This window comes from Microtus oregoni, unplaced genomic scaffold (assembly GCF_018167655.1).
Source record: "Microtus oregoni isolate MIOR12 unplaced genomic scaffold, Mior012 000029F_ref0000214, whole genome shotgun sequence".
Taxonomy (NCBI): Eukaryota; Metazoa; Chordata; class Mammalia; order Rodentia; family Cricetidae; genus Microtus; species Microtus oregoni.
The window spans coordinates 29,898,766-29,924,459 of NW_024543088.1; the positions used below are offsets into that span (position 1 = coordinate 29,898,766).

Here is a 25,694-nt window from a genome sequence, read left to right on the forward strand (position 1 = left end):
ATGGAGCCTTGTGTAAAGGAAGCTCATGTTCGCTATTCCAAACCCATTGTTACTGACAAACTAACGTGGTAGGTCAGTAATAGAGCATTTGCCTCCCATGCCTAAAGCCCTGCACTAGATTCCCAGCATCAAGTAAATAAAATATAACAAACTCAATAAAAATAAAAGTATAAAATGATTCAAATGCTTCTATACTGGTACTCTTGGAGGTCTCATTCTAGAAACCCAAAATTATGAGAAAAGGTCTTTAAGGAAATAATAAAACTTCACAGTAACTTTTTGAAATAAGAAAATATTTATTGCAAAAAGTAATCTATAATTCAAATATTAAAGAACCAAATACTCTTTTACATATTTCTCAGTTTACTTAACTCTAAATTTTATATAAATATATTGATAAAATGTTTTGATATTATAATTAGAAAAAATAAATCAATAGTTGTCATAGTTTTGTAAATTTTCATGTCACACTTGATTCAATAAAGATGTTCAAAATACCAAAAAGCATAGAGAAGACTAAGAAGAAAATGAGACCGAACTGAAGTACATAAGAAAATTTTAACAAATGTGCTCTTACAGATATGTGTTGAAGTTGTATATTATACTTAGTGCAGGAAATTGGAGTTAGACAAGAGATTTGGTATTATATTCTTAAAGAAAGTAACAAAAAATGACAAATTATAAAACATGAGAAACTGGTATCCCTGAAGATGAAGATGAGGGAACATACCAAAAAAAAAAGTTACTGGTTAAATTTAAAGTTAAATTCAAGTAATCATGTATGCTTTTGCACATACATCTGTGATTGTGTGCTATCTTAGCTAGTTAAAATTTATGCATCCATTACTACCTAGGGAAGTACTGATTTTTCAAATATAAATAGCACGCGTGGGAAGCATACTTGAAATTAAAAATAAGCTTAAATGTATATTTCTAATGTTTGAGAAAGTACCATTTTTAATGAGCATTTCCTTTTACCCTGTAATTTATTATACTTAAAATGCTCACCTAAAATTTTCTAAAGCTTTAAAGATAGAAGAAAATTATATCCATGATTCACCACCAAAATCAATGAATATTAGTATTTTACACATTTTGTTGGATATATCATTCTTTCTGGTGTTTGCATATTTAGTGTCACCCAAGATTGCAGACAAGTTCTCAGACATACTTTGTGAGCACACTACCATTGTATAGGCTAAGCCCTCTATTTACTTTTATTTTGAGACAGATTTTGGCTATACTGCTCAAGCAGGCTTAAACTCACTCGGGAGCCTAGGAAGGCTTGAATGTACACTTTTCCTACCTTAATCTCCAAAATCTATGGGATTACAAGACAAATTATCAGGTATTACTTCATTTTTATTTGTATTTTTGTTTACATTGCATGGAAACACTATTTGAAATGAAACATATTTGAAATGAGTAAAGTATGATCATCTGGTGATCTGACACAAAAATGCATTACAATAAAATAAATATACCTAGTATTTCTCTCTCCTCCATCTTTTATTTCCGTGTGTTACAAACCTTCAGAATATCCTTTTGTAATTTCAACATGTAAGTACAGAACGAATTGATACTGTCCTATGAAACAGTAAAATTAGCTTGCCTATCCACCTTTAAACAACCAGTACCCGTTGTCACTTACCACATTCTCTTTATACCCCTCTCTTTTGGCCTTCATCATTTCTGGTAACCTCTGTTTTACTCTGCTTCTAGACGATCAATGTTTTAACTTCTACAAATTAATGAATATGTAATATTTGTTTTCTATGCCTGGTTATTGCATTTATAATAACCCACAGTTCCATTCATATGATAGCAAAAGACAAAAAAGTTATCATATTTCAGGAACTTGTTTAGGTTTGAATACCACAAAATTTGACCTGGAGACATAAACTTATTTTAGCAGAGAGGTAGTAGGTGTAGAGAGACAGGCAGAAAGATGAAAGATAGATAGACAGACAGACAGACAGACAGATAGATAGACCTACATAGATGGCATGAAATTTATTAAGATTAAAAGCTCACAAGGTTATTGAAGTTGAAAAGCCAATTTAAGTATCCTTGGCAAAGTGGGGTCAAATGTCTCTACTATGAAGGATTAAGAACACTATGAGCCTTTGGTATAACTTCCTGGGGCCTGAAGGTGTGTAAACTCGGGGAAAGTATCAGAATACAAAGGCAGAGGAGTTGGATGTCTTTCTATGGATAGAAAAAGGGAATGTCTAGGAAAGAGACATGGACACACAGAAAAAACACTACCATGTCCATGAATTTGGGGGGACACCCATGCTTTTAATCAATTTCGTGACCTAGTCAGAGTGAGGGTAGGTTTTTCCCCAGTCAGTTTACAGTCTATAAACTATATAATGATGCCAATAATCTCTATAAACATTATCACAAACTTCTAAAACTGACTTGTCCATTTTCGAGGAAACCCTGAATTCCGTATGGTTAACATCTAAAGTTACCTATCATATCTGTTTTCAAAATAACATACTAAAATCCCGTCTCTCCATTTTTTCTAGCAGAATTTTAAGGATCAAAGCCTCTCTCTCACTCTCTCTCTCTGTTTCTCTCTCTCATCTCTCATCTATCTATCTATCTATCTATCTATCTATCTATCATCTATCTATCACCATTTATCATCTATCTAACACCTATTTACCTTCTACAAGATATATCTATCTAAATAATTCTATTTACTCTGTAATATTTATCATCTATTGATCTACCTATCATCTTTTATCTATTTATCATCTATCATAATCTCTCAATAAAAAAGTTATATTTAATGCCACAGTTTTAAAGTATATGCATCAAAGTTAAAAGAAATTCCAACTCAAGAGCCATAAATGTTGTCTAGTTACTTCTTTTATTTTTTTTCATGTCAGCTTGTTTAGTTCATATTTTTCCAGAGATAAGAAGTTACTCAAGATTGTTACTTGAATGAAATGGCCTATGAGGAGATATGTTCAATGAGAACATTGAAGTGAATAAATATTTTTTAAATGCTTCGCTAACTGAAAGCAAGTAGACTATGCTGTATGAGAACATGGGCCTTGTCAGCCCTCACATGGAGATCTATGTTATAAACCCAATTTTTGGAGGAGATATAGATAGAATGTCCATAAACGATACACCCTGAAATGCCACTCAAGAGAAGTAATACTTCTCTACTATGTTCCTTGAATGGATTCCTTTTGCTTCAGCTAATATATTCTTACATTTATTTTTTCTTATTATCTTGTGTTTAAACTGAACACATTATCTTTCTGCATAAGATACTGGAATAAAATTTCATTTGTCTGATTAATTATTTATTTCAGCACATTTTATGACAAATAATACTTGGTAAGAGTGAAGAAAATGTCATAATCTTTATGGAAAAATTTAGAGTCTGTGGTACAGATTTGCATACACATGTATCACTTCTATAAAATAAAGAAGAACATCCATGAGGGAAAATATGCAATGGGCCATTGTAGCATAAATGGTGAGGACATTATCCAAACCTTCACAGAGCACATACTGCTTATTTTGAACACAAAGGACAGGCAAAAAGCAATGTACAGGTAGAAGTGTGCCAAGACAAGATAAGAGAGCAATTACATGAATGGTCACAGAAATACATGTATATCTTTTTGAAGAATGAGGAATCTGTCAAATGGCTGAATCTGAGCTCTTCCCTCAAGATAATGGAATAATATAATGGAAAGATCTGGTGGGTATAGACTGTGGAAGACATGCCATCAACTCACATGACATTTGACTTCACACCATGTGCTCTAATGGGAAGGAAAACGCTTGAGTAAGTGAAGCCAAAGTCAAAATATGTCCTATGAAGAAAGGTGGCAGTGCAACTTAATAATAATCCCCAAGTATGGTTAAACAAGGTAGACAGCTAGAGAGAGAGAGAGAGAGAGAGAGAGAGAGAAAGGAGAGGAACACCTACCTTCAAAGTTGGAGACCAATATAACAATCTATAGGAGAAACAAAAGAGACTACTCCAACAATGGCAATATCAATTTTAATAACAGAATATCTCAGAAACAAAGTATGCTATGTTATGAGAAATAAGATTGCAAAGCTGTAAACTAAGAGAAAATGACAATAGAGCTGTGGTTTAGGGGAGACTATTTTGAACCTTTGTTTTGCACTGCTGGCTCTCATGTGCTTCTTCTGCACTATCTTTCCCTGGGGAGCTGCGGTTCTCAGAAACACATATCTTTCTACTATGACTTGTATGATAAGTGATTGACATGAAAGGAGAAAATTCAAACCATGCTCTGAATAATGCTTTCTGTAGCTCATCACCTGCCCAAGGAACTAACTGGGGACCTCGGCTTGGGCACCTGGGAGCCACTCTAGGTTCAAGTCTCTTGCCAACCCTAAGGTGGCTCCCTTAACTAAGAATTGTGCTTCCGTGCTCCCCTATCCAACCTTCCTTTATCCCAATCATCCTTTTTCCCCAATTTCCCCCATCCTCCCCTTCTCCCTTTTCTCTCCCCATCTCCCCTTACCCCCATCCCACCCCACCCCCAAGATCCCAATTTTCTCCCCGGCAATTTTGTCTACTTCCCATAGAAAAGAGGATAACTATATGTTTTTCCTTTGGTTCACCTTCTTACTTTCCTTCTTTAGGATCACCAGTTGTAGACTCCATGACCCTCATTTATGGCTAGAAACCAATTATGAGTGAGTACATCCCATGTTCATCTTTTTGGGTCTGGGTTACCTCACTCAGGATAGCGTTTTCTATTTCCATCCATTTGCATGCAAAATTCACGAAGTCATTGTAGCTCATCAGTTGAAGCAAGCAGAAGTTGATGCTTAGCATACGGATGCAGCCTTGCTTGCTTGTTCTTATCCTCTGGGTTGCATCTTCTCCTCATCACTCACATTTCTTTTGAAACTGTGTCCCTGGATTATTATTGGTACATGGATTTCTCATCATAGCATGCTTCTGAGTTACTCACTCTTAAAGATGAAGGTTTTAAGATGAAATTAACTGAAATAAGAAAAATAAGATCTGCCCCTTTGATTTCTTCATTTTAAAGGCCACAGAATGTTTTCTGTTGATCTGTATAACTTTGTGCTTAGAACTCATAGTGGAAGAGGAACAACCTAAGGTGTTAAGTGAGTCCAACACATCCAAGGGATGACTCATGCGAAAAATCTGGGTTAAATTCCATGGTTCCCAAAACAAAACAAAACAAAGACTTGACCTTGGAAAGGAGGTTATATGGACAAAGAAGAATTGGCATGTGTCAGGGAGATAAGAAAGGATTTCCATGTCTGAAGCATTTCTCATCATTTAGTTTCCTAACAGATACTACTGATACCAACAATATGTAACAAGCATACATCATTTCTGTCAGATATAACAACAATTTTGTGTTTTAAATTGATTATTTTAGTATGTAGATAATATAACTTTGTATTTAAAAAATGCAATTTCTATTTGAGTTAAACAGGCTGCTTCTTAGAGAATCAGCGTGCTGTCCTCCAGGGCAATGAACTAATTCCTCAAGTATTTAAGACAGGTGGAAGGTGAATTTTAAATGATTTTGCAGATGACCTGAGTTCATCTAAGTTGCATTAAAAAGGAATGAAGGTATTGGTTATTTAATGGGTGTACTCTTTCCTGGGGAAGGATATTTCTTTTGGTCTCAACATTCCTTAGTTGCTTGTAGTTCTTTGTGTAGGACTGAGGTCTTAAGAGCTTTTTCTATCCACATCAGTGTATCTATTGGTGTCATCCTTGTTCAGTTAACAACAATGCACTAGAAAAAGACCACGGATTTGAAAGAGAGCAAGGATGGATATAGAGGAGGAATTGAAGGGAGAAAGGGGAAGGAGAAATGTAATTATATTATAATCTCCCAAAATAACTAAAATTTTTAAAAAGGAATGAAGAATGAAGAAAAGAAAGCCATCAAATAATTTTTTTCTTTGAAATTCTCTGAACCAGATCATCTTAGATAATCTTATTCTGAGAGACACCAACTCAGTGGTGACTTTGACTATGTTAACGTTATGCCTTTTGGGGTCTTCTAAAAATTATGGGCTAATATATTTTTCCTTTTCCAGGTGAGCATCAGTATTTTAATTTTTGAGTTATTTTATCTGCCAATTCATTTTTATATATCTTGCAACTATTTAATTTAGTTTATGACTAAACTACCATATTTTACCCCTGATATTTTGAGTGAGCTGAGCATTGTATTTGGCTCTGTCATTTGTAAATCGGAAAGCAAAGAATCAAAGTGTGTAGCAGCTATGGGATTAGAGGGGATCTGGGCACTTAGAAAGGTTCTCTGTTAGGGAATTTGATTGTTTCCTCTGAATAACTTCATGATCATTTCCTACCTACTCTTAGTTTTAAATAGTTTCTTCTAGAGACTTTATTTTCTTTGATTGCTCTCTGTAAGCTCAGTAACTAAAATAATTAACGGCAAAGCATGAAAATCTAGAAATGTAAATTGATTGAAGGCATTCCAAGCCAATGTTGACGAAAACACTAATTTTATCTTATGCGATGCCTCTGTGTGGCTGTGGTGATGAGGGTTTTCAGAATTGTGGAATATCTAACCAACCTCTCATTCAGATAACACAACTAATAATAAACCCTGGCCTTCCATTTACTTAGAAAGGTGGGACTCAATGAACCTACAATTTATCTTACATTTGATTCATCACAAATGCTGAGCATTAAATATCAGGTTATCAAAACAACAATCTAAAGGCACCACAAATGGAAGCTAAGTGTCTTAAGCATTTCCTGTCTCCACCTTGCTCCATATCATCTATAACTGTCTCATCTACTGACTGCCTTGGCCCTTTGCTGTCTTTACTGTGGGTGTCAGCACCTGTTCCCTCTACCACAAAAACCTTTGTATGAACGAGTATGATGCCAACAGGTGGCTCAGCTATAAAGAGCACTGGTTGTTCTTCCAAAGAAACCTGGTTCGATTCCCAGCATACACATGGCAGCCCACCACTGACTTTCACCTTTATAAATTGAGACCTTCCCTCTTCACTCTCCTGAGGCACACATCTACCCCATTTCCACTGAGCTCGTAGTAATTATAGGACATACATATCTGCATAGAGATTTCCTTACTAATTGTTGTCTTTGTTATAATGAACTCTCCATAAGGAAGGAAATGAGTTTCATGTTATCTCTTACAATATTTGCATTTCACTGAAGAATGCTCAACATAGAATTAGCATTAGGCACAGATTCATAGACAAGTTTGTTGGATACATTTAATACTGAGCTTTGATCACACCTTGACTAATATTCGCGTTGTTCCTTAAACTATAAACCAACCTAAATAATCAGGAGAATTTACTTGAAATTCTAATCTCACTAATCACTTGCCGAGTTACTGTTCTGCGACATATTTTAGTTCTGTGATTGTTGAAATGGAATATTCATAATAATGCAGCTGACAAAGTTGGTGACATTAAGTGAGGATGAAATTTAGAAAATGTAAAACTGTAAATAACGTGCATTGTATTCATCAGAAACCTTGGGTGTTATTCTCACTGCCGTTCTATTGTTGCACTTTCTATACTGTAAATTAGCATTTTTTAAATCATATAATTTCTTTAAGTACTATCCTTGACAGAAGACTTCCTTAAGATTGTTTGGCATGGTACGTTCATCAAAGTTTGGAGGTTAATTTATAAACGGTCATGAAAAGACAAAAGGTGAAGTGAAGGTTCTTGAATTGTACTCCAAAGATCGGCTTTATGGCCCTTGCAAACAGATTATATGACCTTCTATAATTCTGCATTTGCTCCGAAGGTTACTGACCTAAGTTTGACCTCTAGGATCAAAGTTGTCACTGTTATAATAACAAGCTAAAAAAATATAGAATCTGTGATAAGATGAGATGATAAAACAGGAGTATACCCAAAGTATAGTTATGGAAAAAACATTTATAATTGAATGGTGTTAGCTACACAATTTGAAACTTGAGAAATCAGATAATTACTTTTCATGTGTGGGAAAACAAGAATTTTATTTTTCTAAACTAAATGCTAAGTAGCTTTATAAGTGCAAATTCTCTGCCAATTATCAAATACAATTTAAGTACAGCCCTGAGGGAAAGAAGATTAAAAACGCAACTAAAAATGGTCTGTTGTGTTGATCCACAGTATCTCTTTGAAGTGTTCTTGTGTTTTTGATTCTCACTTATTTTGAAAAGGCAAGGTTTTGTGTCTTTGATTCTTTCCAGCTGAGCTCTAGTCTTGTTCTCCATAGGACAGAAAGCCTGTTGGCCTATGGCAAGCCCAGTAGTAAATGCCAAGCTAAGGATGGGACTTAAGATGAGATTTGCTGGGTAATTTAGATATTGATTTTAATAGGCACAGCATTGCTGCTGCAGCTGAAAATGACCATGGTTACTCTGCTAATTGCAATTCTGAAGGAGTTCACTTTTTATTTACTTCATTTATTAATACTCAGACACTGTTTACATTTCTCCTTAGAATAAACAAATCACATAATATACTATAAATCTTACAAATAAGTGAAAAGGATATGGCAAATGGCCTCTTTCATAGTAGGTTTCTCTGGAGGGTGGTATGCTGAGTCACCTTCTGATACCTACACTTCTTTTAGACAAAGGCACCAGCAGCATTTAGGCAAGTATTCTTTTTCAGTCACTGGAATTGTACAATTAGCTTGTTGATGAATAAGGAGAGAAGCTTTAGCAATGTCCACTCATAGTCCTTTTCTGCCTTGTCCCTGTTAGTATGCGCACTGTGGTATATGCAGAACAAGTTAAAAAGAAGAAAAATAATCAATCAGTCATGCTCACTGCACGTTTGAATAGCGGTTTGCTGCTTGCCAAGCCTTTTGCTATATGACATATGGTAAAAGGAATAAAATGTAGACTCAGAGGAATCTGCATTTGGTCTAGTGTCTAGGTATGTCTAGTTTACCAGATCAATCATACTGTGAGCCTCTGCATTACTTTCTTTTAAGGAGGCTCATCTGTCAGACCAGTTCTCCTGTTAAGGTGTCTGGGAGGATAATTTGGAATTAAACGTGTGAGAACATAAAGGAACTGATGAACTCTGAGAGCTCCCCTGAGATTAGTAACTCAACTTTACCTCTTAAGTGCTCCATAAAGGAATCAACTATTCATCTAGTAGAAGGAAGTAAAAATATATAACACTGCATACTTTTCTGTCATGACAAGTAAATATGAAATCTGAAAATATAATTTTTATGCATTTTATATTTAAAAGGCTATTATACAGAACAATGTAAGTTAAAACATAATTTTCAGAGTTAGTAACAGAACAATGTTAGATAAAATAGCTTAATGGGAGGAAAATGGAAATAGAGCTGAGGAGCACAACACAGCCATCAAGTCTGCCTTAGAGAGTAAGGTTACAGGAAACAGAGCCTTGGCTGCTGTAGAATACTCAAACTAAAGAAACCCTAAGAATGAGCACTATGGAAAGACTTATTTGCAAATATCTTGAGATTAGAGCATGGATTTATACAAAGCCAAGGTTTATGAATAATATTCATATGAAGAATAATCTCATCAAGAATTCGGAGCTTCTTTTTGTCTAAGCTGGGTTAGACAACTTAAAAGCAAAACTGTCAAGAGTTAGGGAAGAAGAAAGAGAAGTAGAATTCAACTGCTTTATGAAATTATGGAACAATAATAAAAATAATAATATTACCTAATTAAAAATGCAAAGTTGGAATTAAAGAACGGTTGGGTGATTCTCACGATGATACAGTGCTTTAGAACAGGCCTTCATGAGAACTACTTTAATTTTCTTTTTTCTTGGACATGTCTATCTTACAATAGCCTAAATTATGAGACATTACCTTCTAATTCATATTTTTAAGGGAAGATAGAGATGCAGTTTTCTGTCCCAAAGAAAAGACAGCTCTGATGGAGATGTTTTACTGACCAGCGGAGTGTGACTTAGCCATAGAACGCCAGCGTGACTTTCCGACTTTCCCAGTTGACTTCACAAATCTCTGCTCTGGAAATGTGCTGTGAGCAATGCCATTGATTCCTCTGCTCTTAAATTAAACCTTTTGTGACTTATTAGTCTACATTACATGAGTCACCTTTGTACTTTTTAAAGCAATTGACACTGTGGCATTTTGTTACTTAACATTAATTTTACATTCCCCTTCCTTCCTCCAGATTCAAGAAAATAGCAACAAAATAGTCTGTCCTCCATGACTTTAACAGAATTTGATCTATAATTTACATGTCTAAACCTTAAGTCTTCTTAAGTCTTTTTCACTGTTATTTATTGATCCGATTGTTGATCAGAAGAAGCATCAGCCTTAGTAAAGTAAGGCAGGAAACATCTTAAAGTTTCAAGATGTTAAAATTTAAACGTCACAGAGCTTATCTACACTAGAAAAAATATTACTTTATGACAAGATGATAGGATAATAAATCTGTAGGTTCCCTCCCAAAATCTTTAGTCAAGAAATAGAGAATATTTAAAGGCTGTATTCAAATGTATATAATAAAAAGTTTTTTTAAACTTCGGAGAACTCCCTCCTGCTCTAGCAAGTGAAATAACTTGAGCTGTGCCTGCTAGGAGTGTAGCTCACAAGGTGTCAAGTCAGATTTTTTAAAAAAGGTGTCCTGACCTTTGGAGTGTAAAGTAAAATAGCCATGTGTCCTATTTGCAGCTATAAATTCTTACAAATCATCCTTTTTTTTGTTGACCCTTCCAAATTTAGAACAATGAAGGGAACGAAATTCTGGGAAGTGTTATTCTGTCTTTTTGAAGATGACCCAATCAGTGTTCCCCAATAGATCATTTCTTACCTATTTGGCATCCATAAACATCTTTGCAAAGTATATTTAATTTAATTTACAAATAAAGATGGCAGAAATGTTTGTGCTCTGTCTGAACATAATGTCCTCAGCTTTGGTACATCCAAAGTATGTTGTCCTCTTCTCATTGGAGCAGACATACAACCTTTGCCTATCGGATGCCACTCATGCTTCTTCTACACAAATCATGCCCCCCCTTTGATGTGAAATGAATTAAGTAGTGAGGAAAAAACTTAACTTTAATTGATATATTTTCATTAGATGACAAACAATTGGAAAAGGAGAAAATATTTGACACATCCTCAAGCATATTCATATTGAAAAACATAGAGGTTCACCAGACATGGTTCACAAATTTGTGATCTCAGACCTTGGAAAATTAGGGACACAGGTTTTAGGAGTATAGAACTCAGTTTGGAGACTGTTTTATTAGAAAGAAAGGCTCCAAGGTAAGCAAGCTGTAAATCTCAGCAGCTGCCTGGAGGAGGAAGGCAGAGAAAAGAAAGGGGGAAGCCATGCCTTCTCAGTTAAACTGGCATGGAGGTCAGCCACATGGCAGACAGGCAGTGACAAGATGGTGCAGAAGGAGCGGCGGGCTGCGTTCCTGCCTGGTTCCCACATTGCTAGCTTTATACCTGAAATAACAACACACAAATTGTATTTTTTAAACACTGCTTGGCCCATTAGCTCTAGCCACTTATTGGCTAATTCTCACATCTTGATTAACCCATTTCTAATAATGTGTGTAGCACCACGAGGTGGTGGCTTACCAGGAAAGATTCAGCATGTCTGACCTGGGTGCTGGCTCCATGGCAGCTGACCTCAATGCCTACTTCCCAGCATTCTGTTTGATCTACTCCACCTATCTAAATTCTGCCCTATCAGGCTAAGCAGTTTTCTTTATTAATTAACCAATGAAAGCAACAGATAGACAGATGACCCTTCTTCATCAAGATGGGAAAGAGAGCTAAAGAGAAAATATGAAAATATTCAAAATGCTAGAGAAAATATAGTTATGCTCTGGCCAGCATCTGAAATGGAAAGACACATATGGCTTTAATAAACAAACAAAGGTACAGTTGAAGCCTCTCCAAAAACGCACTCAGAAAGATACTAAAAGAACATCATGGTGGTTCTGGAGCAAATACACTAGGTCACAGGACTTCTGGGAATGAAAAGAACATTATCTCATAAAAGGGCCAATAACTCCTTCAGGATGGCTTAAGATGAACCTACCTTATTGAGGAATGGTCCACTAATCAGTGATTAGTTGGACCAGCTTGATTAACTCTTAATGGAAGAGACAGTGGCAAATCTCTACCCATGAGTAAATTCCATTTTTTTTCTCGTCTAGGTTGCAACAGATTTCTTTCACTTGGCCTGTGATGCTACTATACAGGATTATCCCCTCTGAAGAGGGTACACTTACGTCCTTCTGAAACTAGGACAGGCAGAAGAGTTCTTAAACCCTTTTGGCATTACTGGCCTCCAGCTAGAGTAGAGCCAAGCTTTCCTGTTGAATGATTATGGCCATGTAGGCATCATTTGCCTTGGAAAAGTCCATGACTTCTTTTAGCCTTTCTCAAGATCATTCTTAGCTGCATAGCAGGTTCTAGGTCAGCCAAGACTTTGTGATATCCCTATCTCAAAAAACTACAAAGAAATGTAAACGTTCATATCTATTATTGTCCTTGTCTGTGTAAACTATCACATTCTATACCTTGTATTCATTTACTAGCTACTCTCTCTGCCTTAGTGCCTGGGATTGTCTTGTCCCTTGCATGTTATAGTAACAAAACATTAATTTCTGAAGTGCCTTAATCATAGATAATTCCTCCTTTATCAAATGGCTGTAGTTTTGATTCACTTTAATCACAAGGTTACATAAATAATGAGTAAAAACTCCGGGAACTTCCAGCATTCATGTGTATTCATCCTTGCGCTCACTGTGTATAAGCAAGTCAGTTCCCCTTTGGTATTCAGGATTAATTACTCCAAATGTCACAGGAATCTTCCCCCCAAGATTTCCTTGAAATGAGGAGCCCAAACTGGCCAAGGGGAATTATCTTCATTCAGTTAATGAAAGTCACTGTCATGTGTCCTGGCAGAGGCATTCTGTACCCTCTGATGAGCTTCCTCTTGAAGCAGTAGAGTTCAGAGTCTCATGGACAGGAAGACTGTCATTATTACTAGATCACAGAACAGTTATCACAACCATTCACCTTGTTAGCCTTTGATGTCATGAATTCTGTCTACATAAAAACTACTTATAAATCAGTTTTTGATTGAAAACATGTGTTGCATAGAAGAGGATGTAACTCTAGGGCTACTACTAGGTGTGTCCCTACCTGGTACCATAACTGAAACATTCAAAAGTCATTCTAATCCTCTATTGGGAAATTAGTGTGAATAGAAGCATTGTGGTCATAGAAGGTGAATTCATATCCACATAAGTGTTAGAATAGAAAGAAACAGAAATAGGATAGAAAGTACAAAGTTTCCATTGTAACCAAGCTGATACCAGATGAGGGGTTGAATTCCTGGGGATGAACCTTTAATGACATTATGAGAGGTTCAAAATGACTTCTCATATCAGCCATATTTTTGGTGATGAAAGTAGACATGCCTTGATGGGTGGGTGTCTTTATTTCTGAGGCCTTATGAAGTCTTCAGGTTTGTCCACATGACTAGTAATCATAAGTTCTTAGAAAAGGATAGATGGAAAAGATTTTAAGAGGTCTCAAGATGGGTTTTTCTATTCACTGTATCTTCTACTTAAGTTGTATTTTTGTTTTTGGTGTGTGAGGTGTGGGAGAATTGTCTGTATTCTGTCAATCATGTTTTAAATAAATGCTGATTAGCCAGGCAGGAAGTATAGGTGGGTCAACCAGACATAAAGTAGAGGTGGGGTGATGAGAACAGGCATATTCTTGGAAGCAGGAAGCTCCCTCCTCAGTTCTGCCCAGATTACTGAAGAAGCAAGATTTAAGCTGCCCCGCTGAACCATGTGGCTAACATAGATAAGAATAATGGGTTAATATAAGCTACAAGGGCTAATAAGTAGCCTGAGCTAATGGGCTAATCAGTTTTATAACTTACGGAGGTCTCCATGTGATTTTCTTTGGGATTTTTCAGCTGTGGAGTACTGGGCAGGACAGAAACCCCAACAAGCAGGGCCCTTTATGTTACATGTGTGTGTGTCTGTGTGTGTCTGTATGTCTTTGTGCATGTTTGTGTATGTGAATATATAGGTGGACAATTAAAAGCCTAGCAATAAAATACACTAAATATAGCAAATATTTAATACTTGACTAATTTCTAAAAATATATTCATTTTAAATTAAAATATAACTATGTCAGTTCCCTCCCTCTCTTTCCTCTCTCCAACCCTTCCCATGCATACTTCTTGCACTCTCTAAATTCATGGCCTCTTTTTAAATTGCTATTACATCTCTCTCTATCTATTTTTCTATTTATCTATCTCTCTATCTATCTATCATCTACCTATCTATTGATCTATCTAGCTATCCATACACCTATCTCTGTGTATGTTTGTGTGTGTGTGTGCACACATACATTCTAAATATAGAAATACAAGCTGCTTAAATAACTTTTGACTAAGGAACAAGAAAGCAGAAGACAGACTTAAAAAATATTTAATACTGAGGAAATAGAAATCCACAAGCAAACAACATACATCAACTCAGACACATGCAAAAGTTAACTAAAATCAGTTTTCCTACTATAAATGTAAAATTACAAAGTGTAAAATTAGAAAACTTCTGTAAAAAACATTCAAAGACAATTAAAATGACATTTGATTTGGTGCACAATCAATGAAACAGTTTGACAGGTTGTATTGCAGTATCAGTTTTAAAACCTTCAGCTCCATGAAAAATTCTTTAAACATTCAAGGCACAGAAAAACAGAAAATCCTGGAAAAACACATCATGTAGAAAAAGGATACATTTTTATGCATACTTTGCCAAAGAAAATATCTGCATGGCTAATGACTAGGTGAAAAGGTGCTCGATGTCATCTTCTTCCGGAATTGCTAGTAAAGTAATGACTACCTTTAAAATATCTAAAATCTAAGACACTAATACTTTTATGTGATTGCCAGGTTTTGATCCTTTGAGAAACCTCATTCAGTACTAATGAAATGTCAGAAGAGTGTGACCACCCTGGAAGACTCACTGTGTGGCCACTTTTTATAATCTAAACAGTCTTATCATAGGACCCAGTGATTTTAGTCCTCAGTATTTGTATAAATGTGTTGGAAACATATGTCCACACACAAATGAAGTGGGATTCCCCTCTCTATGCTGTGAATATGTTTTATTACCATTAGTTACTAAAGAAATTGTTTTGGCCTATTTCAGGGCAAAATAGAACAAGGTAGGAAAACTAAGCGGAATGCATGGAGAAAAAAGGTGGAGTCAGGCAGATGCCTTGTAGCTGCTGAAGAAAAAAGGCACTAGAACTTTGCCAGTAGGCCACAGCCTCATTGTGATAGATTAATAGAAATGGGTTAATTTAAGATGTAAGAGCTAGTCAGAAATGCACCTAAACCATTGGCCACACAGTGTTGAAGTTAGTATAGTTTCTGTGTGTTTCAGGTCTGGACATCCAGGAAATGAAACATAGTCTCCATTTACACAAAAACTTAGTTTCCAAAAAGCAGAAGCTGGGTTACTCTTGAAGGGAATAGAAACAATATGATCCTGCAATGGAAAACTAGTAACAAAAAAGAAATGAATTGTCACATGAGGAAAGCTACAAACACTAAATGCACACTTAGGCTTTATGTTCCAGGCAAGAATGCTGTGTGCTATCTTTCAGCCATGACCCCTTAAGCAATGCCGAAGTCTTCATGTGAGAGGCCCCTAGTGGGAAAGCTTCTAGATTCGATGCACCATCTGAATAGAACAGTAACCCTGGCCAGCTGCCCTGCTCTTAGATACATCAAATGCCCTCAGATGTCTTGAAGAAAATGCTCCATCCTGGCTCCATTGTCAGTACGTTTCCAGTCACCCTTTTTCTCCTTTCCCCCTTCCCACTAGGTCCATAAAACAGCAGGAGCCTTTTGTGCAGGCTGTCTTGCCAGTGAGATCACTCTCCCATCTGCCCTGATGTAGCTGACCTTCCTCCATGGGGAAAAATAGAACATTGAGAGAACTGGTGCTTTTTTTCCTGTTTAAACTCTTGCTTGTACCTTACAGTCGAAATTAAAGGCTTGACAATTGCTGTAATTTTGGTTATTGTCTTAATGGAGCACCCCAGCATCTGGCAGCTCTGTTCTCTCCTGCTCAGGTCCTTACACATAGTGCTTAGCAAAAAAGGTCAGCCTGATATGGCTAAATATATAGTTTATTATTCCAACTAAATGATATCTAGGAAACTATGTACTTTTTTATGTAAAATTAGATACTAAAGTATGTGCGAGAGCCAGGAATTCGAAATGGGAAGGAGACTAAAATAGGTGGAATATGGGAGCACTTAAAGGCAGTAAACTATTCTATAAAACATTGTGGTGAAGGGTTTATGATTTTATGCATGTGTCAAAACCCATAGAAATGTGTAACAGAGTCAGCTCCAGCTTAAGTGTGGACTTTAATTAGCAACATGATAGTACTAGTTTGCCTATTGTAAGAAATGTACTACAGTCAGAGCAAATGCTGGTATCTGGGCAAACTATGAGAAAAATGAGAATTGGGAAATAGAGGAATGTTAGTTTGTGATCTGTTTCAATTTTCTTTAAGTTTACAGTTTCTAGTAAATAAAAAGGGTTAAAAACTATATCCACTGAGGAAAATCTTCTATTACAAAGTCCTCCTGAACGTCCGAGTGGGAAAGTGGTAGCAGTCCCACTGTCAGCTACATATAATTTTCCTAAGTCTGGAAATCCTCCTTGGAGGTCCATGGCTATGTAAGTGATGAAGCATGTGGCATGAATGTGGACCATTAGACACTTCTGACAGTGTCACAACTTGCTAATGCCTCTCTCACATGTACCACATCTCCTTGATGAAAGAAAGTTACTATTCATTCTTTATGACTTGGTCACTTCATTATGGACACTCCACAGTAATATGTTGACCCGTGGTTAAACATCTCTGCCTACTACACCTGAGAATAATATCCAGTGGTAAGACTTGTTTACAGGTTCATCCTCATCTGCCTTTTTTATACCACTCAGACCCATCTGACAAAGGATGGCACTGCCCACAGTGACCTGGGTCCTTCTGTATAAACAACCATCAACAGAATGGCACACAAATATACCCACAGGTCAGGCTGATGAAGGCAAGTTCAATAGAAGTTTTTCTTCTCAGGTGTATCAAATTGACAAATAATTAGCCACCATAACTTTCCAACAACATGGAATTTTAAGATGAAATGAATCCATTTCTACTCTAAGTTGCTTTGTTTTTTTTTTTTTTGCCAAGGTTGGTTTGTTTGTTTTCAAATAGGAACAACAGAAATAAAATTAGGCCAGAAATAAATCATGACCTTATGTAATGAATGGTTTTATGACAATTATATTTCACAATATACCATGGAGAAGGAACCTATAGGACTAAAGGAGTTTAAGAAATAGAAACCTTGTGATTAACAATTTACAAATTTGTCTAATTTGACAACTGTTGTCGTCATTTAAAGAGATTGAATTTGGAACCTGAAACTAGATTTTCATTTACAGCAAGCTAATCAACAAGCTTTGTGTTAGGTATTTTCTTAAAGACAAACCTCTCTGCCAACATAAATAATCCCAATTAGACAAAAATCAGACCGAATTAAAGATGGCCATATTTAATGGAGCACTCCTGGGTGGCCCTGGGGAGACATGGAGAGGGGACCAGAGAGAAGGGGAGTCCACATGAAACCTGGAGACCACATGTTCATTCTCTGGAGAGAGTTTAAATAGCCTGTGGGAGTGGTCCCTACCTTCTCTGGGGAGGGCTTACAATTTGCTGGACTTTCTTGACCCTCCCTAGGGAGGGACCACCATTTGACGGGCTTTCTCAGAGGTGGAGATTTGACTAAGGCAACTTCCAGGGGAGGGAGCTTATGCCAGGAGCTGGGGTGAAGCCCCCAAGAAAACACTTTTCTTTTCTAGATTATAAATTATGCTAGTCCTTCTTTTTCATTTATAAATTTTGAATACAGTCTATGAAATAACTCTAGAGATATGTTAAGTTATGCAGGAGCTTATTTGAGGGCAGAGTTGAATTGTAGGTCTTGTTATAGCACCTTAAGTCAAAATAAGAGCAATGATCTCTTTGCTATTACAATAGTCTAGAGGAAGTGTTCCCATTCTGTTTTCATCCATGGACCAACACCAATTGAATACTAGTTAGATTGATGCAGACTTGGTGAAAATAAGCCCACATACAAATTATCGTCAGCCTGAGGAACACTGCTGTTCGGGGAACAGGCACACTTAGAAAAGTTTTCTGGAATTCTCTTTCCCCATAGGCAGAGAGTGCTAAAGTCCTCTGAATAATGCTTCAGATAAAGAGTTACAGACAATGCTGATGCAAAAACACAATTCTCACCTCAACAGGGATAAAATATAATTTATCGTTGAGCCAAGTTGGAGTGGTCATGGCCTAGGTACCTAGATTTAAGTCTACCTAAATACCATGTTCCAGTGAGGTAAGGATTTCAGGAACATTTTGTAGTAACAGAACAAGAAAGACGGAAGGCCTGAGTTTGCAAATACATTTGTGGTTGTGTGTTGTGTCAAAATGGGGAGAACTCTGCTAGCGGCCCTGGATGACATCTACTAACACTTTTAGTCTTTTGATTGATGAAAACTAATGTTTTGCTAAGTTAATACATCCCAAAAAGTTTTGGTTTGTTTGTCACTTTTTTAGATTCCGTTTATCAGTTAATTGCAGGATGTTAGGTTCAATGGGGGGAAAGAGCTATTTGATAGGCTAAAGATAGCCCAAGACAAATTGTATCAAACCTCTGGGTTTCTAGTGTTCCAGCCTCTTCAAATAACTGAGTTCTAATAAGTCAATCAAACTTTGAAGACATAGCTTCATTCAATGGGTACTTGTTCACAGAGCAAAGGGTGCTATAGCTGGGCATGCAAACAGAGAATGAACATGTCAATTGGATATATGTCACTGCAACCACTGGGTGTGCTCTGCAACTAGCACATGGAAGGCAGGTTTCCATATGAAGTTGGCCAAGTACACACTTTCTAGCCGATGATTCCGAGATCTGCAAAACTATACATAGGATATAACTAGGGGTCGGAATCATGAGGACATTTCATTTTAGAACTGAGAGTCATATATAATTGATCTAGTGAATTATTCACAGATTCAAACTTGTGAATCCATCTGCTTCCCAAAATTCATTGTGACCTTCAAGACCAGCACTTGTTCTCTTTTCATGGGCGTTTTTGCCTCTGTACAGAATGTTCAAGTACTTATCAGACAATATACATTTTCCCTGATAATTTTTACTATCGTTTCATTGATAAGTGACATTATTGCATAGCCTATTCACTGCCATTTTCATGATTGTTGTTACATGCAAAGATTTTCATAAAAATCCTATCTAGAAAAATATATTCGTCTTTCAGAACATGAAATATGATTGCATCAAAATTTAAAATAACCTTTTCATTAAATCTTTGAGAATTTCATAAAGCATATTTTGAACAGGGTCAACTTGCGATGTCCTCCCCAAAACAGTCCCACCTTCTTACCTGTCCAAATTTGTGCCCTCCTTTTTTTTTTAAACTCTTTGAGTTAAATTCATACTGTACAAATACTCTTGGGTGGGAGACCTACCTTGGCACATGATAGACCAGCAAGGAAATCGTATCCTTAAGGGAACTGCTGCTTTCTCTTGCAGCAGGAATCAATTTCAAATAGCTCCTTAGAAAGAGGGTGGGACTTGTTGCCCACATCCCCCCTCCATGCCATGATTATTTTCTGACATGAAGATGTGCAAATAGGGTACATGTTGACAAAATTGCTGGAGTGCTACATACAACTGCCCTGTTTTTTCGGGAAAACCCAATTTCCTTGTAGTCATCCACCAGCTCCTGCTTGAGTACTCTTTCTTTTTCTGAGGAGTGTGATACGTATGTTCTATTTAGCACTGAGTACTTTTCAGCCTCTCGCTCTTTGCACACTGACCAGCAGCAGTCCACTGTGCTGTCATCTACTGTAAGAATACACTCTCTGAAGACAGCTGAGAGGGGCACTCTTCTATAGATATAGTTGTCAGGGTCACTTTATAGCTATAGCCTTTAGCAACATAACAGTAATGGGATCTTCCTTTGTGCTTATTGTATCTTTAGCCACAGAATCTTGGCTCTAATAATGGCACCAAGTATAACTCGGATCTTTTTTAACTTTTCTTTGAGGGGTACTAAATTTACCATATGGAAGAAGTTCCAAATGTTGATACAAGTACAGCTGTGTGTTCCTAAACACACGAAAATTATAACATAATTTATGGAAAAACAGATGTAAAATGAAGGTCATTCAGACATGAATTTTAAGGCTATTGATCATAAGTGCAGTGCCAAAAGTCAATTAAATTAATTAAATGTGATATCTTTAAACACAAGTACAAATAAACAACTTGATTACTTGTCTGATTGATTGATTGACTGATTGACAGAAGTGTAATGACAAGAGGGTCAAAAGATATAACTCTGGATCTCCCCTGGGAAGAACAATGAATTAATTCTGTGTTTAGACTGATTGGACAGAGCATGGCTATTGTGAGTAATGAGAATTTACTGTGCATACCCAGACAGAGATTTTGCAGGCAGAAAATAATCTAAAACCACAGGAATTTCCAGGACTGAACAAAGAAGTATTTTGTATTTTTATGCTGTCTTTTTTTGTTTTATTTAGTTTACTTTTTGGTTATCCTAAAACTGTTTCTTTATTTAAAAACAGTAGTCCAATCCATTTGGGATGTATTTCTTTTTAGAATTTCAATAGTGACCACAGGTCATAAAAACACTGAATGTGGATTTGGAAAATACAGCACATTTATTCCTGTCTTGTTTTTTACATATATTGCATTTAAATTTTTAAACTTTATTCAATATGTATTACACTCCTTGGGATTTCTTTATTTCAGATTTTACCAAGTTAAGCATACCACACGGTAACTTTCTAAAACAAAATTTAACAATTTTACTTCTTTTGGTAAAAACTGTGATACTAATGTTCTTTGCTCTGAGAGTAATTCAGGGGGATTCTGATGACATGACCAACAACTAATCACATGGAAAATATTGTCTACATAAAATGAGTATTTCTTCTATCACTAAAGCCATAATTTTAGGCCATCTTCTTCATGAACTTCACTGATCATCACACCAAGAGTATATGTGAAATGTTTTAATTACTTCCACCATAGAGATATTTTTCCATCAATTTTAATGAAATGGAATTATAACATTTTCTCTCCTCCTTTTCCTCATTCTAGCCTGTTCAAGGTGCCTTCTTCTCAATCTTAATGATGCTCTTCTACTCTCAAATTGATAGATTCTATTACATTGATTAAAATTGTTACATGCACATATATGTATTTTTGCATAAAATAAAATCTAAAAATAAAACTGTCTATTGTTTGTATATATATATATACATATATATATATATATATATATATATATTGTTTCAAAGCTGAGCACTCTGTGTTAGATAATAAGGGATTTATGCCTAGAAGAGGCTAATTCTCCCTGCCCCCAGCAGTACTGGTTGCCTATTTAGTTCTCACTTCCCATTAGCATGTCTATGGATATTTCCATTATTCCAGTATCATTTATGCAGTCATTAATAGAAGACCCTATTTCACAGTCAACTTCTTGGTTTTCTGGCTTTTAAAATTTTTGTCTTGTCTTTTGCAATATTTTCTGAGGCATAGATTCAGTACTTATGGTGCAGATGCATCCTTTGGAGCTCAGTTCTCCGCCGTTTCTTGATCTCTGCATTGTGTCTACTTGTGGTTTACTGAGATGGTCTGCATATGCTATGAAGAAATACAGTGACCCAGAGCCAGACAATATTTAAAGAGTGAGAGGCATTGGAACACTCAGCACTAAACGGGATAGCTCCACCAGATCCCTCCCCTCGGGGGTCAGGGAACCCTAAGAAAGAAGAGGCACAAAGAGTACAAAAACCAGAGGGAATGGAGGACATTTCTCTCTGTGTTTACTCTACAGGTTCTTTGTGTTATATCATGGCTTCCAGTTTATTGTTGCTATGGAATTCCTGAGTGTGTGAGAAAGTAGGTCTGTGTCTATACTTGTTTTTGTACTTTATCTTGGCTCTTTTCTTTCTTTCTGCCTGTTTTGACCTATTCCTATGTGTTAGTTTTTGTTTGATCTCATTATATTATATATTTTATTTATTAATATTTATTACATGTTACTATTTATTATGATCTTTATTAATATCTTTTTATTGTATTTATTTCATTTATTATTTATTATCTCTTAGAAACCTGTTTGCTATTTTATATTTACTGAAAATATACATTGTAGATATATCTATAATATATCTATATCTAGTCATATATAATACACACACACACACACACATACACACAGGTCTTGTAAAGGAAGACAGCATAGCATGTTTCTTTGAGGCTTAATCAAACAACCTTAGTATTACTTGTACCTTATCCCTCCTTCTGCTTTTGTCTTGACCTTCCTTTACCCTTCTCATATTTATATTTCCTTCTTCATGTCACCTGTATCCTGCTATTTGCATCTTAAGTCACTACCACCTGCTATGGTTCCTTTATACTTCAATGGTTTCTGTAGTTACTCCGTGTTATATGATTACATATGAAGACTTAGAGCTAGGAGCCACGGAGAGAGAACATATGAGGTTTATCTTTTCTGGGTCTGGGTTATCTCACTCAATCCACTCTTTTCTAGGTAGATTCATTACCTGCAAATTTCATTTTCCTTTACAGCTTAGTTTTCTATTGTACGTACTACCATATTTTTATTATTTATTCATCTGATGAAGGATAGTTAGATTGTTTCCATTCCCTGGCTTCATTGCCTGATCAAGTATCTATAAAATAGGGTGGGTAATTTGTTAGGCTTATGCCAAGGAGTGGTGTAGCTATGTCATATTGTAAAGGCTCAGATCTGAAACCCTTGAAGGTCACATAAATTAAAAGGAAATAGTAAGCTTATTTATGGTATAACTCATTTCTGTTTTTGAGCCTTCTGTGCCATTAGGTATTTCCCGTATTTAGTTCATAAAATATTTGTCTTCCATTAGTTTATTTTTTGGCATTCATATTTAAATTTGTAATTCATCAGATGTTAACTTTGCATATGACATTAGGGTCCCAGTTTTGTTTTCCTTTCCCTAGCATGTTGGCATCATTGATTAAATATCCACTTTTTTTCCCCACTGAGCAGCAAGGATGCTCAAATATAAGCTAAGATTCTATGTAAGTCTGGGCTTTTTGTGATCTGTAATCTTTTCTCAGTTTGCCTTTCTTTGCTGCCTTCCGTATACTTTCTTGCATATAAAACCTTGTATAATGGCATCTTTGGTTAATATCACTTGATGGTCAAGATATTAGGCTTTTCAGGGTGTTTTTTTTCACTTGTTTACTCCTCTTTATATATTTGAGAATCTTCCTTTCTTTCTTTTCTTTTCTTTCTTTCTTTCTTTCTTTCTTTTTCTTTGTTTCTTTCTTTCTTTCATTCTTTTTTTCTAAATGTAATCCCACGGTTTTCTCTCACGGTGCTACGACAGAATTTGAGTTGCATTACCGCTGGTGGCGCTGGGCATCCAGTTTTTGCAACTTCCCCTTCCCGGGCATGCTGTTCAGGGATATCTCGTCCCTTTGAAAGATCTGGACTCCTTTGGAGCTTCCATCTGCCTTCTGGCCAGTCACCTGAAGTCCCCGGCATAAGGCAAGATCATTGTAGAACTAGATTCCAGGGGCTTCCTTTTTGGCCCCTTCCTACCTCAAGAGCTGTCTTTGGGCTGTGTACTCATCCTAAAGGGCAGGAAGGAGCGCCAGGCCCCACCGTGTCAGCCTCCTGTACTCTGGAGTATGGAAAGGCTGAGCTGACCATCCAGAACCATGTCTTAGAACCTGGGCAGAATATGCTTGTTGTACATGATTTCCTGGCCACTGAAGGAACCATAAGAGCAGCCTATAAGCTGCTGGACCCACAGCAGGCTGAGGTGGTGGAGTATGTGAACCTGATAGAGCTGGCCTCGCTGAAGAGACGTCGCTGAAGAGCACGTAGACGCTAGGACTTGTACGTACTGTCTCTTGTAGTATGAGTAACTGAGGGTCTGGAAAGGTTGCGGCACCCACGACCCAGCTGCACAGTGGTTCAGCCCTGGCACCTGTGACCTTTGTGAGTCATCAGATACCCTTATGTATTCACTCATTTTATTGGTCAGCAGATCACCATGCCTATGGACCATCTGGGTCCTTGATTTTCTATATATTCTGAACCTTGGAGCAGAGCAAAGCTGTGCTACTGTAGGTTATGACACAGCCAAAAGAGCTTTGTTACAGCAACAAAGGTATAACTCACATTCTTTGAAATTCAATTCTTCAAAACTTGGAAGCCATTTCTCCTCATCTTTGTTGAAGGATCAATCAGTTGACTGATAGGTTAAACAACAACTTCTTCTTCTTCTTCTTCTTCTTCTTCTTCTTCTTCTTCTTCTTCTTCTTTTCTTCTTCTTCTTCTTCTTCTTCTTCTTCTTCCTCTTCCTCCTCTTCTTCCTCCTCCTCCTCCTCCTCTTCCTCTTCTCCTTCCCCTTCTCCTTCATCATCATCATCTCCTCCTCCTTCTTGTCTTCCTTCCCCTCTTACTCTCCATTATCCTCCCCTTCCTCCTTTTCTCCTCCTCCCCATTCTGTTCTCTATCCTCCTCCCCTTCCCCTTCCTCCTCATCTCCGTCTTTCTCTTCTCCACTTTCCTCTTATATCAGTGACCCTGTCAAATGAAATGTGATACTGTCTATATAACAAGGACCCGAGAACTCCCACCTAACAGCTATTGACAACTGCAGAATTTTTGCAAAATTCTCCCAAGTCAGCCATTTTTGAAGGGCATCCATCAATTCAAATCACAATGATAGTAAATTCCAGTCCAAATACAACTTAACAACCCCCTTATAAGAGTCAACCACAATTACCCATCTCTTTTTTTGTTGTTGTTGTTGTTTTGAACATTTTATTTTTTTATTGAGAAAAGGAAGAAAAAAAAACAAGTTTCCACCTCTTCCCAGCCTCCCATTTCCCTCCCCCTCCTCCCATCCTTCTCCCTCTCCTCCCACTCCTCTCCCTCTCCCTCTCCACTCCAAAGAGCAGTCAGGGTTCCCTGCCCTGTGGTAAGTCCTAGGTCCTCCCCCCTCTGTCCATATCTAGGAAGGTGAACATCCAAACTGGCTAGGCTCACACAAAGCCAGCACATTGCGTAGGATCAAAACCCCGTGCCATTGTCCTTGGCTGCTCATCAGCCCTCATTGTTCGCCATGTTCAGAGAGTCCAGTTTTAACCCATGCTTTTTCAGTCACAATCCAGCTGGCCTTGATGAGCTCCCCGTAGATCAGCTCCACTGTCTCAATTGGTGGGTGCACCCCTCATGGTCCCGACTTCTTTGCTCATGTTCTCCCTCCTTCTGCTCCTCATTGGGACCTTGGGAGCTCAGTCCAGTGCTCCAGTGTGGGTCTCTGTCTCTATCTCCATCCATCACCAGATGAAGGTTCTATGATGATATGCAAGATATTCGTCAGTATTTCTATAGGCTAGGGTCATTTCCGGTTCCCTATCCTCAGCTGCCCAAGGAACTAAC

The 25,694-nt window shown here is 37.0% G+C and overlaps 1 pseudogene; it reads left to right on the top strand.

Annotated features, from left to right (window-relative positions):
* Window positions 1–24,118, top strand: LOC121464840 (annotated as a pseudogene).
* The last annotated feature ends 1,576 nt before the right edge of the window (window positions 24,119–25,694 follow it).